The sequence below is a fragment of the Sus scrofa genome, chromosome 1 (genome assembly GCF_000003025.6).
Source record: "Sus scrofa isolate TJ Tabasco breed Duroc chromosome 1, Sscrofa11.1, whole genome shotgun sequence".
Lineage (NCBI taxonomy): Eukaryota > Metazoa > Chordata > Mammalia > Artiodactyla > Suidae > Sus > Sus scrofa.
Window position 1 is genome coordinate 72,861,802 of NC_010443.5, and position 15,331 is coordinate 72,877,132.

The following is a 15,331-nucleotide window of genomic DNA, read 5'->3' on the forward strand; positions in this document are numbered from 1 at the left end:
GCTATGTGACTTTTAAAATAATAAAAGAACTATTAAAATAATAAAAAAAAAACCCTATATCCTGTACCTATAGCCCCCTCCTCACTTGACGTAATCCCAAAGAGCACAATAAAAGCAGTGTGGTTTCTTGAGGTGGCGCTCTTGGTCCCTAAGACCTTCAGTCCCCGGTTCCCTCCTTTAATTAAGATAAATGTCTCGTGCCTTGTTTTATGTTAACTTTTTTCCTTAAGTTTCACAGCACCCATTCTTCAGCCCTCACCTGCTGAGCTGGTCTCAGCAGTGTACCCTTTCATGACATCTTTGAGGCATTAATAAACCCCTTTATTTATTTATATGAAATCAAAACTGTTTTGTGGGATCTAATTAGAAATTGCTTGGACTAGAGTTCCCATTGGGGCTCAGCGGAAACAAATCTGACTAGCATCCATGAGGACACAGGTTCGATCCCTGGCCTCACTCAGTGAGGTTAAGGATCCAGTGTTGCTGTGAGCTGTGGTGTAGGCCAGTGTCTTACAGCTCCGATGCAACCCCTAGCCTGGGAACTTTCATATGCCACAGGTGCAGCCCTAAAAAGGCGAAAGAAAGAAAGGAAGAAAGAAGGAAGGAAAGAAAGAAAGAAACTGCTTGGACTAGAAAACAGCTTTAAAAAAACACATTGATTTATCATTATTACTTTTCCAATGGACTTTGGAAAATCAATACATTCCTATGAAGGAAAAATATCAAGTTAAAGAATCCAACTCTGTGGTTAATAAGAATGTATTCGGCATACCTCTGCAAGGTACACTTGGAGGGTTTCTGTGGAAACAAACATGAAAACATACAAAATATGGGTTAAAATGAAGGTTTAAGGGACACTTTATAAATTTATTCTTTAAAAATATGTTCTCTAACTTGAAGCTTTTTCTTATTTTTCAGTCATCTGTTTTGTGTGTATGTGTGCTTATAAATAAAAAATTCCCTTTATAAGAGGTTAAGTCCTTGGTTGAAAAGCATACACGTACCCTTCCATTTCTTTTTCCACGAAAAACTTCCATGACTCTCAAAATTACAAGAGAAATACCACAGTAAGTAAATTTTAACAAATTTTATATTCATTAGTAAATCATGGTTTCAGTTGTGTAAATAATTCCATTTGCTATTATTTGAAGAAAAGGGTATTTGTGTGGCCTAGAAAAAGACTCAGTCCTCATAGTCTTTATTATAGATAAAATGATTCTGAAACTAAATTTGTGTAATAGTCCTTGACATAAAAGGCAAACATATACCGTATCATTTCTCTCTGATACCATTTTCCATTCTTACAAAGAAAAAAATAAAAATAATCGCATTTCAAATAAAGTCTATTAGCAGGCTGAGCTTTGATCAGTTTCTAAACCATCAAGAAATGTCTTCTTTTTGAGAAATGAGAAAGCCTACCTATGACCTGGAGGTGAAATATAGAGCTCCTATAACCATAGCAGTACCAAAAATCTACCTACCAGAACTCTGCCAAAGTCAACCCTTCCAGTCCTCACCCCCAACATAGCTTATTGAATTCTGATCAGTGCCAATGAGAAGCAAAGCCAGTCATCTGGTTTCTGCACATCAGTAAGGGTGGCCTTTCTGCTGGAGGTCCTAGGAGGGAACTCCTGGGCAGTGCAGTCATGGTAGCAAGTGGTGGCAGAACAAGTTGACAGTATCACATGACAACATGCTCTAACCTCTCCCTCGTTCATGACTTTGGCTTCAAAGGCCACACAAGACACTTTTCAAGACAAAAGGCTTGAACTTCTGTGCACCCTGAGACGTGGATGGAAACCACAGCTACAAGCCAATTCCTTGCCTACACTCAATGAAAATGCTGTAATGCAGCCTCGCACGGGGTTTCCTCGGAGGTCAACCTACAGAACTTCTGCAAAGGTTGTTAATAATCCACTAATTGCTTTCCTGCACCTCCCCCAGTCCCATCAAATGACTCTGAAATCTAATTTCTTTGCTCTGACAAACAGAGCAAGGAAAGAATACATGATCTCAAGGGAGACAGAGGCCAAGACAAGATAGGGCCAAGGACCTTGGAACGATGGCCATGTTCACACAGCCCCTCCTGGAGTTCCCTGTACCATCCCCTCTTCGGCTCACAACCCATTTCTCTTTCAACAAACCTAGGAACTGGCAAAAAATTAGGGGGAGGGGGAGGATATTGTTTTTCATCCAACACGAGGTATTCAGCAAAACTCTGCAGGGAGGCAAAAACTTTTCCTCTCTCCTCTGACAGTCTCCAGCTGGGCCTGCCAATTAAATTGATCTGAAGACAGATTAACAGGCAAAAAGCATGCCAATTCTATTTAATATTTTTACCTGCTCATAGGAGCCTTCACAGGAAAATGAAGACACCTTCCGCCCAAAGCACTAAGGCCCAAGTACTAATGCACTAGTTTGAACAACAAGTAATCGTTGTGGAAAAGGAGCTAAAACATCTGTGGAGACTACAGGAAGATGAAAGTTACTCCAACGAGGTCTGTGTGTACAGAGTTCTTGCCGCCTGGACACCCCATCTTGGGGGATGTTTCTTTCCTCCTGGTTCAGGGAGGGTCCTTGTCACTTTGGGCAGAGGAAAGGGTGGGAGGGAGACTGTGGGAGTTTTCTCTTTTGCTTATGTTATTTTTCAAGTGCCTTGAACTCTAAACAGTCCTTATGCCAAAGTGGCATACTTTGGGGTGACATAGTCTGCTACTCTCTACCTCCAAAAGCAAATGAGGGGTTAGAGATGGCATCGTGCTCCTCACCCCCCAAATTCACGTGCTGAGGTCTTAACCCCTAGGGCCTTAGCATGTGACGGTACTTGGAGATGGGGCCATTTAATTAAGGTTAAATGATGTCATATGAGTGGAAATGATGTCATTTGAGAGGTCCTAAGCCAGTGTACCTGGTGTCCTGATAAAAACAGAGGTCCTGGGGTGCATGCACAGAGGGACCATCATGTCAAGGACACAGCAAGAGGGAAGCTATCTGCAAGCCAAAGAGAGATGGTGCTGAAGGACCCAACCCTGCCAGCACCTTGACAGTGGACTTTCAGCCACCAGCACCATGAGAAAATACATTTTTGTTGTTCAAGAAAATACATTTCTGTTGTTCAAGCCACTCCATCCTGATATTCTGTGACTGCAGCCTGAGTAGATTAATATACATGGCAAAAGAATATCACATAAAATGTTTCCCTGAGGAACTATCTAGACTTTCCCCTTGATACATCTCCTCAACCTGCCTATTTACAATCAGCACTGCCTTCCGAAAGGCTACATCTTACAGGTTCTTGTCCGATGTGTGTGTTCTTCCCTCCTGGCTCTCTGATAACATTCTCCCCAGTCATTTGGCAGCTCCCTAATTGGTTTTCTATTTTCCAAGTGCCAGTTTTCTGATGAAAGCTGTTTACAGCCTCACCACTTTGGGCAGAGGAGAGGGAGGGAGGGAGACTGTTGACAGAAGCTGTTTCTAAGAAACATCTCTTGTTTCCTCTTGACACAGTCTGTGATGGGAGAAGAGACTAAAGGGACAACTTAGGAAACAAAATATCAGATCACGAGCAGGGATGTGATTCCCTGCAGAGTGCTAGTCATGCACCATTTGGCCACGGTGGCTTGAGCTGTTCTGTACCAGGCTCGGCGCCAGGCATGGAGGATGCAGAATGAGTTAATGTTCCAGTCAAGTGTGATGTCTTAATTAATGAACCCCCAGACTAATGCTGCTCTAAAATGAAGTTGGGTGCATTTAAAACACACACACATTCTGAAGGCATCATAGAGAAGTTCAGAGACAAGAATGAAGAAAGGGGGAGAGGGGGTCTAACGAGCAGAGAGCTAAGGGGCAGAATCAGAGTGAGGAGCCCAAGAGGATGGGAGATGGGGAGACCAGGGCTAAGGAAGAGGCAGCCTTGGTGAATGGAAGGGGCCTTGACCTTCTCTCAGCTATAACCTCAGGGCAGCCCCCCACCTCCCCACCTCAGAGCAAATGCTGATGCCTTATCTGTGGTGGGAATGCCTTGCTGTCCACAGGGCTCCAGAGCCCTCTAAGGAAGAGCGGGACATTTAGAAGGAGCCTGTGCATTCACCATTTCTGGGGCCAGAAAGCTGCACCAGGGCATGAACTGTGAGCTGCAGCAAAGCGACCACCTTGAGAGCCATCGTAGTCTCCCTCCACCAACCTCAGACTCTCCCTCTCTCAACACCCCTATCCCATCCCACTGTGGAGAAAGAAAGCAGATACCCAAACAATGCCCAGGATCAACCAAACCAAAAGTTGGTTCTTTGGGAAATGTTCTATATCTATACACGTGGAAAATCAGCAGCCCTCAGAAAATTAAGGGCTTTACTGCTTTAGGAAACAGAAAAAGAAAAGGGGAAATTGAGAGGAAAAAAAATGCTAATGGTGAGTAATAAAAAGAGTGAACATGAGAAAGAACTTATTAGGGGCCGAACCCTGGCCTTTGTCATTGTTGAGCTCCGCCAGCAAGCATCCCAGTTGAAAAGATGAGTTCAGTGCATTTGACTTGGAAGGAAGAGATTATTCAAATTCCCCAAAGATGACAGCTTCTGGGAACACCTGGAGGGGTTCTGTTACTTCCTAGTTTGAACCTTTGAATCAGTATAGGTGATACAGTAGCACTATCTTCCATCTAAGAAAACCTTTAGATTCTACCTCTACCCTTCAAAACAGCGGCCAGGCCAGTCTCTTTGGAATTCTCATAGTCATCATGGCCTACCCAGGGTTTTTGGCATTTACTGCCTCCTGCACCTAAGTGTCTGTGTTAGCCTCTTGTCACAGTTTCTTTCATCTGTGGCCACAGTGAACCACTCCTGAAACTCATGCTCTTGTGCAAACCCTTCCCCTTGAGGCTGCGCTGGCCCTGTGACAGCTGCAGCTGATAAGATGTGGTAGATATGATGTTTTGGGGCTTCTGGGCCTAGGTGCTAAGAAGATCTGGGAAGCCCAGGCTAGTCATATGGAGAGGCTGCATGGGCAGAGGGTGCCTGGCCAGCCCCACCTGATGTACCAGGCATACAACTCAGAAGGCCATCTTGGATGGTCCAGCCAATAAAAGCCACATGCCACAGAGATGGGCCTTTTTTACCAAGCCCAAATCACAGAATTGTGAGTAAATAATTGTTGCTTTTACATAGTTTCTGTAGTGGTGCAGCAGAAACGAATCAAACTAGGAACCATGAGGTTGCAGGTTCCATCCCTGGCCTCACTCTGCAGGTTAAGGATCTGGCATAGCTGTGGCCATAGGCCAGCAGCTACAGCTCCGGTTAGACCCTTAGCCTAGTAACCTCCAAATGACAAGGATGTAGCCCTGAAAAGACTAAAAATAAAATAAAAAAAAAAATGTTGCTTTTAGTCACTGAGTTTTGGGATACTTGTTACCTAGTCATTGAAAACCAAAACATTTCTCTTCACCAAGTCTTTTTCAATCACTTCCTTCAAGATCTAGGTTAAGTTGTCCTCTCTGGAAGATGACCTGACAAACGCAAGGCAGTGTTTATTTCATTTTATTTTAGAACTTGATATATTGTTTGGATTATGCAGTCCTATGCTTTCTTTTTTTGGTCAGTTTCCTAAATTAACCTCTCTTTAAAGTTCATAATGATACTATCTAACATCGACCATCACGGACCAGGCCCTATAGCTGGGAATACATAATATTACCCACGTGTTACAGATTAGGAAACTGAGGCACAAAGAGATTAAGTAACTTGCCCGAAGATGGTCCTGTAAAACTCATGAATTTGTTCATCATTCTATAGCATTGGTGGCATGCATCTGAGCTTTAAATGCAAACAATGAAAATTATATAGAAAAAATAGCATTGCGTCAATACTCTCAGTAAGAAGAAGAAAGGAGGAAGAAAAGAGACTACAGTAAGAGACTCAGAAACTGTGGTATGTGGTTATTGGACTAATAACGTCATGTAGACTCAGGGGCATTGGCTGGGCCAGTTTTGTAGTGTGTGGGTTTGTGGTGTGAACAAGAGTTAGGTAAGCCATGAAACGATGGAAAAACAGCAAATCATCACTTTAATTTTGAAGGTTTCCCAAAGCCAGTGCCATGAAGAGAGGCTCTACTTCGACTGGGATGCATGTGAGCTGGCCTGCTGTTGTTTTGTTTGTGTGTGTGTAATAAACTCTCTTTTGAGCTAATTTGGATGGGTTTCTGTATCCTGTAATAAAAAAGACCTCTGGCTAAGGTCCTTCCAAATGACCACATCTAGATGACCAAAGGTGATGGCCGTAAAACATTTCAAAATATATTTACTGGCTATGCAATTTTCTACTCTGTGAAACATAGGTTTCCTGACAAATTTTATATTAGGAGAGAAATGAAAGATCATGCCAGGAAACATAAAGTTCTTAGGAAGTAATTTGATTATAAACATATTTCCTTAATAGGATACAATTTGATTCTAATGCTCATTACCTTTTGACAAGAACATCAAATACTGGTTGTTTAGGTCAACGATTCATGACGCTCTCTCAAACGTTCACAGCCCAGTAGGGTACACAGCAGAGGCCAGCATCCATCTTCATTTTACTGATGGGCCTGAACTCTAAAGGGTTGGAGAATATCTGAGAGCACAAGGGCAGGAGGCAGGAAGCTGGCTTGGTCTTAGGGTTCTTGGCCCAGGGCTCTTTTAACCAGAGCGTATTATTCTATGATGCCGTTTTTCACTCCTGTAAGAATCAAGGAGACTTCTTTCTGACCATACAGACCTCAAGGTTCCATTAGAGCCTCTCCAGAGCTAAATGTGCTACAGAGGTCGTTATTCTATCATGGTCACTTAGGGAGCTCTTCCGAATACCATGCTTATCATAAAGTCATCTGCCTCCAAACGTTTCCTCCACTGACCAAACATTTCAGTGCTATGAAGACATCCTAGCTTTGAAATTTCTATTGAATCCATGTCTATCAATGTTATGAAGATCACTTAAGCTTCCATTCTTGCAACAAAGGTGACAGTAAAATTAAGTTTGGGGCACAGCATATGAACAGGACAAGAGGGTAATCTGGAGTATTGTTTTGTAAGCTCACACCTGTCTTCTGCTCATAAAGTGACAAGGTCAGTGTGACCCTGATGCTGCCATTACGCCCTCCTCAAACCAAGGGGCTTATTCAATTTTTGCATCCTTTTGAAATATTTGCAACTTTAACCTGCCATTGGAGAAGTCATACATTTGGTTCGGCTCCAACAGCAATTTACATGTGAGAAAAAAATTCAGGAGGATTTAGGAAGAGGGGAAAAGCCATGGTGGCAGTTCAAGTGAAACAGTGACCTTCCGCATTTAAGAAGGGAAGATTATGTGCCGTTTAACAGACTTTGCAAGTTCCTTTCCTGGTCAGATACGCCATTCTTCAACCTCCTTTCCTCTAGTCCTGAGACTGCCCTGTAGGCAAAGGCCAAAGAGGCTGTGGCCTGAGGGCTGCTGGGGCCTGCCTACCTGCATCCTAGAGATTCTGCTGCTGCCTGGACTTCTCTCTGCCAGACAAGAGCAAGGAGAGGCTTGGATGTATATGATTTCGTGTCTCCCCAAGACAGAACAGTCCACTGTCCATTGACCTGCTGCTCGTGAGATGGCCAGGGAGAGGCTTGCACCAACGTCAGTGACACCACACAGTGCTGGCTCATTTCTCTGCTTTGTCTTATGTTTTAATCACAAATGGAAGAAGGTAGGAGGTTGTATAAACATAAAGATATAGCCTCTTTGGGGCTGTTGTCAACAGCAATCTAGAAAGTCTTTGGATCTGATTTGTGTTCATGTGGGAGAATCACACACAATTCAGTACAGTTGTTCCTTGGTATCCATGGGGGATTGACTCCAGGATTCCTGCAGATACCAAAATCCTATAGATGCTCAATTCCCTTATATAAAATGGCATAGTATTTTCATATAACCCACACACATTTTTTTTTTCTCTCTCTCTCTCTTTTTTTTTCTTTTTAGGACCGCACCTTCAGTATATGAAAGTTCCCAGGCTAGGGGTCAAATCAGAGCCATCGCTACCAGCCTATACCCCAGCCACAGCAACACCAGATCCAAGCCCCATCCGTGACCTATGCTGCAGTTTGCAGCAACGTTGGATCCTTAACCCACTGAGCATGGCCAGGAATCGAGCCCCCATCCTCGTGGATACTTGTTTGGTTCTTAACCCACTGAACCACAATGGGAACTCCATGAATATCTTACCATGTATTTTAATTCATCTTTAGATTACTCACAATATCTAGTACAATGCAAATTCTATGTAAATAGTTGTAAATACAATGTAAATTCTATGTAAACAGTTGCCGGAGCACAACAAATTCATGTTTTACTTTTTGGAACTTTCCGAAATTTTTTTCCCAAATACTTTTTTTAAAACTGATTGATTTACAATATTGTGTTAGTTTCAGGTGTACAGCAAAGTGATTCAGTTATATATATTATTTTTTTCAGATTATTTTCAGTTACAAGTTATTTACAAGATTTGACTGTATTCCCCTGTGCTATACAGTAGGTCCTTGTTGCTTATGCATTTTATGCATAGTAGTTTGTATCTGTTAATCCCATTTTCCTAATTTATTCATCCCCCACCTCCCTTCTCCTTTGGTAACCATATGACTGTTTTGTATGTCTATGAGTCTGTTTCTGTTTTGAATATAGATTCATTTGTATAATTTTTTAGATTCCACACATGAGTATACATACTATTTGTCTTTGACTTACTTAGTATGATCATCTCTATGTCCATGTATGTTGCTGCAAATGGGAGTTTCTTTCTTTTTTATGGCTAAGTAATACTACATTGTGCGTATGTGTATATATAGGGATGAAGAGAGAGAGAGTGCCATATCTTCTTAAACTAATTGTCTGCTGATGGGCACTTGGGTTTTTTCCAAGTCTTAGCTATTGTGAACAATGCTGCTATGAACATTGGAGTGCATGTATCCTTTCAAATTGCAGTTATCATCTTTTCCAGATATATGCCTGGGGTCATATGATTATTATATTTTTAGTTTTTAAAAGAACTTCTATACTATTTTCCATAGTGGTTGTACCAATGTACATTCCCACTGACAATATAGGAGGGTTCCCTTTTCTCTAAACCCTCTCCAGCATTTATTATTTATAGAATTTTTGATGGTTGCAATTCTGACTGATGTGAGGTGATAACTCATTGTGGGTATTGATTTGCATTTCTCTAATAATTAGCAATGTTGAGCATATTTTCATGTGCCTGTTGGCCAGCTGCATGTATTCTTTTGAGAAATGTCTATTTAGGTCTTTTGCCCCTTTTTTGATTTTTGTTTTTAATTGAGTTGTATGAGCAACAAATTAGACAACCTAGAAGAAATGGTAAACTTTCTAGAAACATACAGCCAGCCAAAACTGAGTCAAGAAGAAACAGAATTTGAACAGACTGATCACTAGAAGTGAAATAGAATCTATAATTAAAAAAAAAAAAAAAAAAGTCCTGCAAATAAAAGTCCAGGGCCAGAGAGATTCACTGGAGAATTCTACCAAACATACAAAGAAGAACTTATACCAATGCTTCTCAAACTATTCCAAAGTATTGAAAAGGGGGGAACTCTCCCAAGTTTGTTTTATGATGATACTGAATACTGAAATCAAAGATAACACAAAAAAATAAAATTATAGGCCAACATCTCTGAGGAATATAGATGCAAAATCCTCAACAAAATATTAGCAAACCGAATCTAACAATATATAAAATGGATCACCTATCACGATCAAACTGGATTCATTCCAGGACCACAAGGATGGTTCAATAAATATGTAAGTCAATTAAAGTGATACACCACATCACCAAAAGACCAAAAAACCCCACATGATTATCTTAATAGATGAAGAAAAAGCATTTGATAAAATTCAGCATCCAGTCATGATAAAAACTCTCACCAAAGTGGGTATAGAGAAAACATATCTCAACATAAAAAAAGCCATTTATGACAAACCCACAGCCAACATAATACTGTGAAAAGCTGAGAGCCTTTCTGCTAAATTCAGGAACAAAACAAGGATGCCCATCCTCATCAATTCTATTCGATATAGTTTTCCCAAACATCTTCAATCCCCATTTGGCTGAATTCTTCAATGCAGAATCCATGGATATGGGAGGCCAACTGTAAACTTGTTTGAATCAAAACAAGTCTTCCTGAAAGGATCTACCCTGGTTTATATTTAAGTAGGCCTGAGGAATTATCAACCAAGATACTCCCCTTATATTCAGCATATCTGTGCTTTAATCTCAGAGCCCAGGTTAACATCGCACATTTCTCTTCCCACCAAACTAAATTCTTAAAAGTAAGCCCATGCTTTCATTGGTCTAACCTTCTTCTGTAGGCCTCTGTGATCCCAGCAGTTCACCTCAACACAGAAATCCTGGAACAGTCATGGTTAAACACCAGGGTTCTGTCTCCAGTGCTGCTAAAATCCGCATTTCTGTACAACTTTTCTTTGCCAGTGAAGTTTGACCCTTAGGCGAATTGAGACTTTTCTTTTATTCTCTTGAGACTTCATTTACAACATTTTTTTTTAAGCCATAAAGGTGTTAAAGGGACTGTGATGGGTTGGGTTTTTTGTTTGTTTGTTTGTTTTTTAACCTCACATGACTAGCATTTGGGGCCAGGTGATGCTTTGTTGTGGGGGATACAGGATATTGAGAAACATCCCTAGTCTCTACCCACTTAGACACCAGCAGCCTTCCACCCCCACCCATACCAGTATGACAGTCAAGTGTATCTCCAGACCAAAAATGTCCCCTGAAGAACAAATGATTCATGATTGAAGGCTGCTGGGCTAATATACGGATCAAATCGCCTTCAAGGACTTTTCTCCTCGCTGGCTTTCTCTTGCATGGCTTTCAACGAAACTCTGCCAAACACTTAATCTTGGTTTACTTGCAGTAGCTCTATTCATGCAGAGTTTCATAACAAAATTTACAGAGCACTCAGCATATTACAGACTTTTGAGTGTTTTCTATACATTACTTCATTAAATCTTGACAATCCTAAACGGTCAGTACAATTGTCAATGATGCCTATTTAAAAAGGAAGAAACTGAGGCTTGGCAAGTTCAAGTGATTTGCCCAAGGTCACACAGTGGGTCAATGGCAGAGCCCTCCTTAGCCACCATGCTCTGTTGTCTCTTTGCTGCAGACCGTAGAGTTGATAAGTTAGAATTCATAACTTTGGGCAAAACCAAAGCAGACTCTACGGGTATACTCATGGTTTCTGAAAACTCTTCAAGTCTGTGTGAGTCTGTCTCCTTGCATTTTGTATGTTTTTATTAACACCAGGGGGGCAATAATCATTTGAACAGTTAAATCGATTTAGCACAGTAAAATCCACTTTTTTTTTTCAGTCTTGAAATTACAGTGGATTTTGCCATTCTGACTGGGCTACCATCCCTCCTTGGCAGCCCCGCCCCATCATCCCACATCTCTCCCACTGCTCCTTAGGCCCCATTACCTGTGCTTCTATTTTTCTTTTTAATTTTCCAAACAACAAGATTGTATTTTATAGTTCAAATATTACTCCAAGGGATAATAAGTGGGGAACTCTGCAGCCAAAATGCTCAGAAAGACATCAAGCAAATCAAGAAGAGAAGAAACAGAAAGGGAAAATTGAGATCACAAATATTTTCTAGACCCCTTGAAATTTAAGCTTGAAAAGCCACAGTGCTTTGCAAAATACCACATTCAATTGTTAGTTAAAAAAAAAAATTTGTTGGACGCGCCCTTTGTGCACCAAGGGGTGGGGAAGAGGTACTGGCTGGCCTAGGGAATGCATCCCACCCCCCAGGGGTCCAGGCCAGCTCTGGAGGCTTAGGCCTTTCTGATATGATCGATGGAAAGGTTATTAAGAGAATCTGTTAAAATCGCTCATATTTCTCACCTTTCTTGAGGCACCAGGAGCCCATTTGGAGTCCAGAGTTAGGTCCAGTTAGGTAGGTCCGCTCTCCCTCTGTGGCTGAGCCAGGCTCGACATCTAGAAAGTGGCCTTAAGACACTAATCATGAGGAAAATAGAGGAAAGAGCATCTTTAGTTAAGACAGCCCACCTCATGACTGCCTGGGAGCCTCCGGAAGCTGTGTAGACCCAATCCCCAACATTCCCTTCATCTGAGGGCCCACCTCTGACCTCAGTTAGACCAAATATTGGGAATAGCTGTGAATTGTTTATAGCTTAATACACAGGATATCGGGAGTTCCCCTTGTGGCTCAGCGGAAATAAATCCAACTAGTGTCCATGAGGATGGGGGTTTGGTTCCTGCCCTCGCTCAGTGGTCAGGGATCTGGTGTTGCCCTTGCTGTGGTGTAGGTCACAGATGTGGCTTGGATCCCTCGTTGCTGTGGCTGCGGTGTAGGCCTGGCAGCTGCAGCTCCAATTTGACCCCTAGCCTGGGAACTTCCATATGCTTCAGGTGTGGGCCCCCCCCCAAAAAAAAAGTACAGGATATCATTTAAAATTGGATAGCTCCATTTCAATAACAGTTTTAACCACACTCATCCCTGTTCTTTTCCAAAAGCAGGGCCCAGTCAATATCACATATTATATGAGGAAGGTATTTGGTGCTACATTTCCTAAAGGAAAAATCTGGCCCTAAGGCCTCTCCTGCTCCCCTTTTACCCCATGAGGTAATAAGCATGGAACTCTGGGAGAAGAGGTGCAAAACTTTTAACAGACTTAAGTTTAGATTGAATTTTTTTTTCTTTTTTCCTTTTTTTTTTTTTTTTTTGCTTTTTAGGGCCACACCCATGGCATATGGAAGTTCCCAGGCTAGGGATTGAATCAGAGCTGTAGCTGCCGGCCTACACCACAGCCACAGCAACATGGGATCCGAGTTACGTCTGCGACCTACACCACAGCTCATGACGGCAACTCAGGATCCTTAACCCACTGCACGAGGCCAGGGATGGAACATGAGTCCTCCTGGATGATAGTCGGACTCGTTACCGCTGCACCACAATGAGAACTTCCTAGATTGAATTCAGTATTTTTCAAATTGCAACTTTTTAGAGATGGATAAAAAACCAATTTGGTTAGTTGCAAATGGCACACACACACACACAAACACACACACACACACACACACACACACACACACACACACACACACACACACAAAAGAACAAAACTTGACTCCAATGGCAGTTCTGGTTCAAAGCTTTGCAGGGTAAGAGTGCATCCTGGAAAAGCCTGGCTTCAGCCCTCCCACCTGGAGGGAGCCATCCTCTCCAAGTCACTGTCACAGTCAGATTTAGAGGTTCAAGGAAGTTTAGTATCTATTCAAGAACTCACCAACACAGGGGTGACAAGTCCTTCCCTATCAATCTGGTAGAATCTGCTGATTACAGAGCACACACAGTCTGTAGCCTTCTTCCCCAACATGGGTGCAGAGGGATACCTGGGCTTAGAGCGGTTTTTCCCTAATGTAGGTTCTTTGAAAGAAGGCTTCTAGGGGCAAATATTTGAGGAACAGTCTTTCCCATGGTCCTTTTATAGATTCCCAGGGCACAGTGGTTTATGGAAGAGAAGAGTAGGGGCCCTTTAACAGTTTCACCTGATGTGCTCCCTGCATATTTGACCTTGGCACCCTTTATTAAACAAGCTCATCAACAATTCCACGAACCCCCACTCCCACCCCCAAACCAAGGCCTCAGCCTCAGGGCTCCCCTCAGCTTACCACACAGCAGCATTGCCCTGGATCAGGTGGGACCTGTAGTCTTGACTCTGTTGTCCATGGTGGGCCCCCCACGTTCTCTCTCTCTCTCCCCTTTTCTTTTTTGCTTTTTAGGGCCACACCTGCAGCATATGGAAGTTCCCAGGCTAGGGGTCAAATTGGAGCTACAGCTACCAGTCTCTGCAACCTGTGGTGGATCCTTAAACAACTGAGTGAGGCCAAGGATTGAACCTGCATCCTCATGGATATTAGTCAGGTTCTTAACCCACTGAGCCACAATGGGAACTCCCCTGTGTTGTTTTGATGGAGACAGGAAGTAAAGTTTGCCAAAGTATCTCCTTGACAGTTTGAGGAGTTTTGTTTTGTTTTGCTTTTTTTTTAGGGCCACAGCGCACCTGCAGCATATGGAAGTTCCCAGGCTAGGAGTGGAGTCGGAGCTACAGGTGTGGCCTACAACGCAGGATCCAAGCCGTGTCTGTGACCTACACCACGGCTCACGGCAATGCCGGATCCTCAACCCACTAAGCGAGGCCAGGGATTGAACCTGCATCCTCATGGTTCCTAGTCGGATTCATTTCTGCAGCGCTGCAATGGGAACTCCCCAACTTGAGGAGTTTTAACCACTAGGGCCCCATCATCACTATTACACTTTGGCTTTTATTTAGCAAAGGAGTTGATTTCTACAGTGACTGGAATGAAATTGAATGAAATCTAAGTGTTGCTCAGTTGATCACCGTGGATGAAGTCAGTTTCTTGGCTTATAAAATCATTTTGTATTTTTTTCCTCTTTCTTCCCTGGGGTGCTGTGCTGGGCACTGAGCACCTGCCTGTGTGCCCAGTGCTGTGAACTCAACCATTCAGTCACTTTCTCTTTTTCATGTTCAAACAGGAGACAAGCCACGCTGGCTGGGGCTTGGGGACTCTGCCTGCAATTCATGAAGGAACTGAAGTTACAAAGTAGTCAAACACTGCAGCCTGTCCTTTAGACACAGGTGCCAAGAGAGGAAATGTTTCATATTTTCCACAGGGCATGGCTATCAGAGAGTGTTTCCAATCAAACTGAGTCTGTTTATGCAGCTCAATCAGAGGTCTAGATTCTTCCTTTCGCCTCAGGGCTCTGGTTGCTGGCTGGTGGCCGGCCTCTCCCTGCCCCCGCCTCTCTCCTGCCACGGTGCTGCTGTGGCAGCCGCCATGCCTGGGTGAAAATTTAGTTCAGGTCCCTTCCAGTGTCAGCTGGTTGGGCTATTTGCAAGCCACTCTTTTCAAGGAACCCTTCTTTGTCATTTCTGAAACCAATCCTGCTTTCCAGCAGCTAGGCGGTGCAGGGTATTCCACGCTTGCTGACAGCAGAAGCTGTTTTCTGTCCCCAGAAAGAACCCTGGGGACACACCAGCCCACTCAGAGCCACCCTTGCAGGAGACTTGAGGGGCAACCCTCCCGCTCCCCCCCGGGGGGGGCAAGGTGGGAGGGGCCACTGCCATGGCTTCTACTTAGCCCAGCCTGCTCCACCCCAAACCCCCATTTCTCATCCTCTCTTTGTCCTATTTTCTACATATTTTCCTCCCTTGCATTTAAACAGCACTGATGGAATAATTCAGAGGTGTGAAGGCTTTT

General features: G+C 43.0%; 1 long non-coding RNA gene across 1 annotated transcript in view; it reads right to left on the reverse strand.

Moving 5' to 3' along the window:
* Positions 1 to 13,592, reverse strand: part of LOC110260421 — a 28,124-nt gene extending 14,532 nt beyond the window's left edge. The window contains exons 1-2 of the long non-coding RNA XR_002343683.1: positions 13,336 to 13,592; positions 11,930 to 12,043 (exon numbers count right to left, since the gene is read on the reverse strand). This is a non-coding gene — a long non-coding RNA (uncharacterized LOC110260421). The remainder of the gene's footprint in view (positions 1 to 11,929; positions 12,044 to 13,335) is intronic.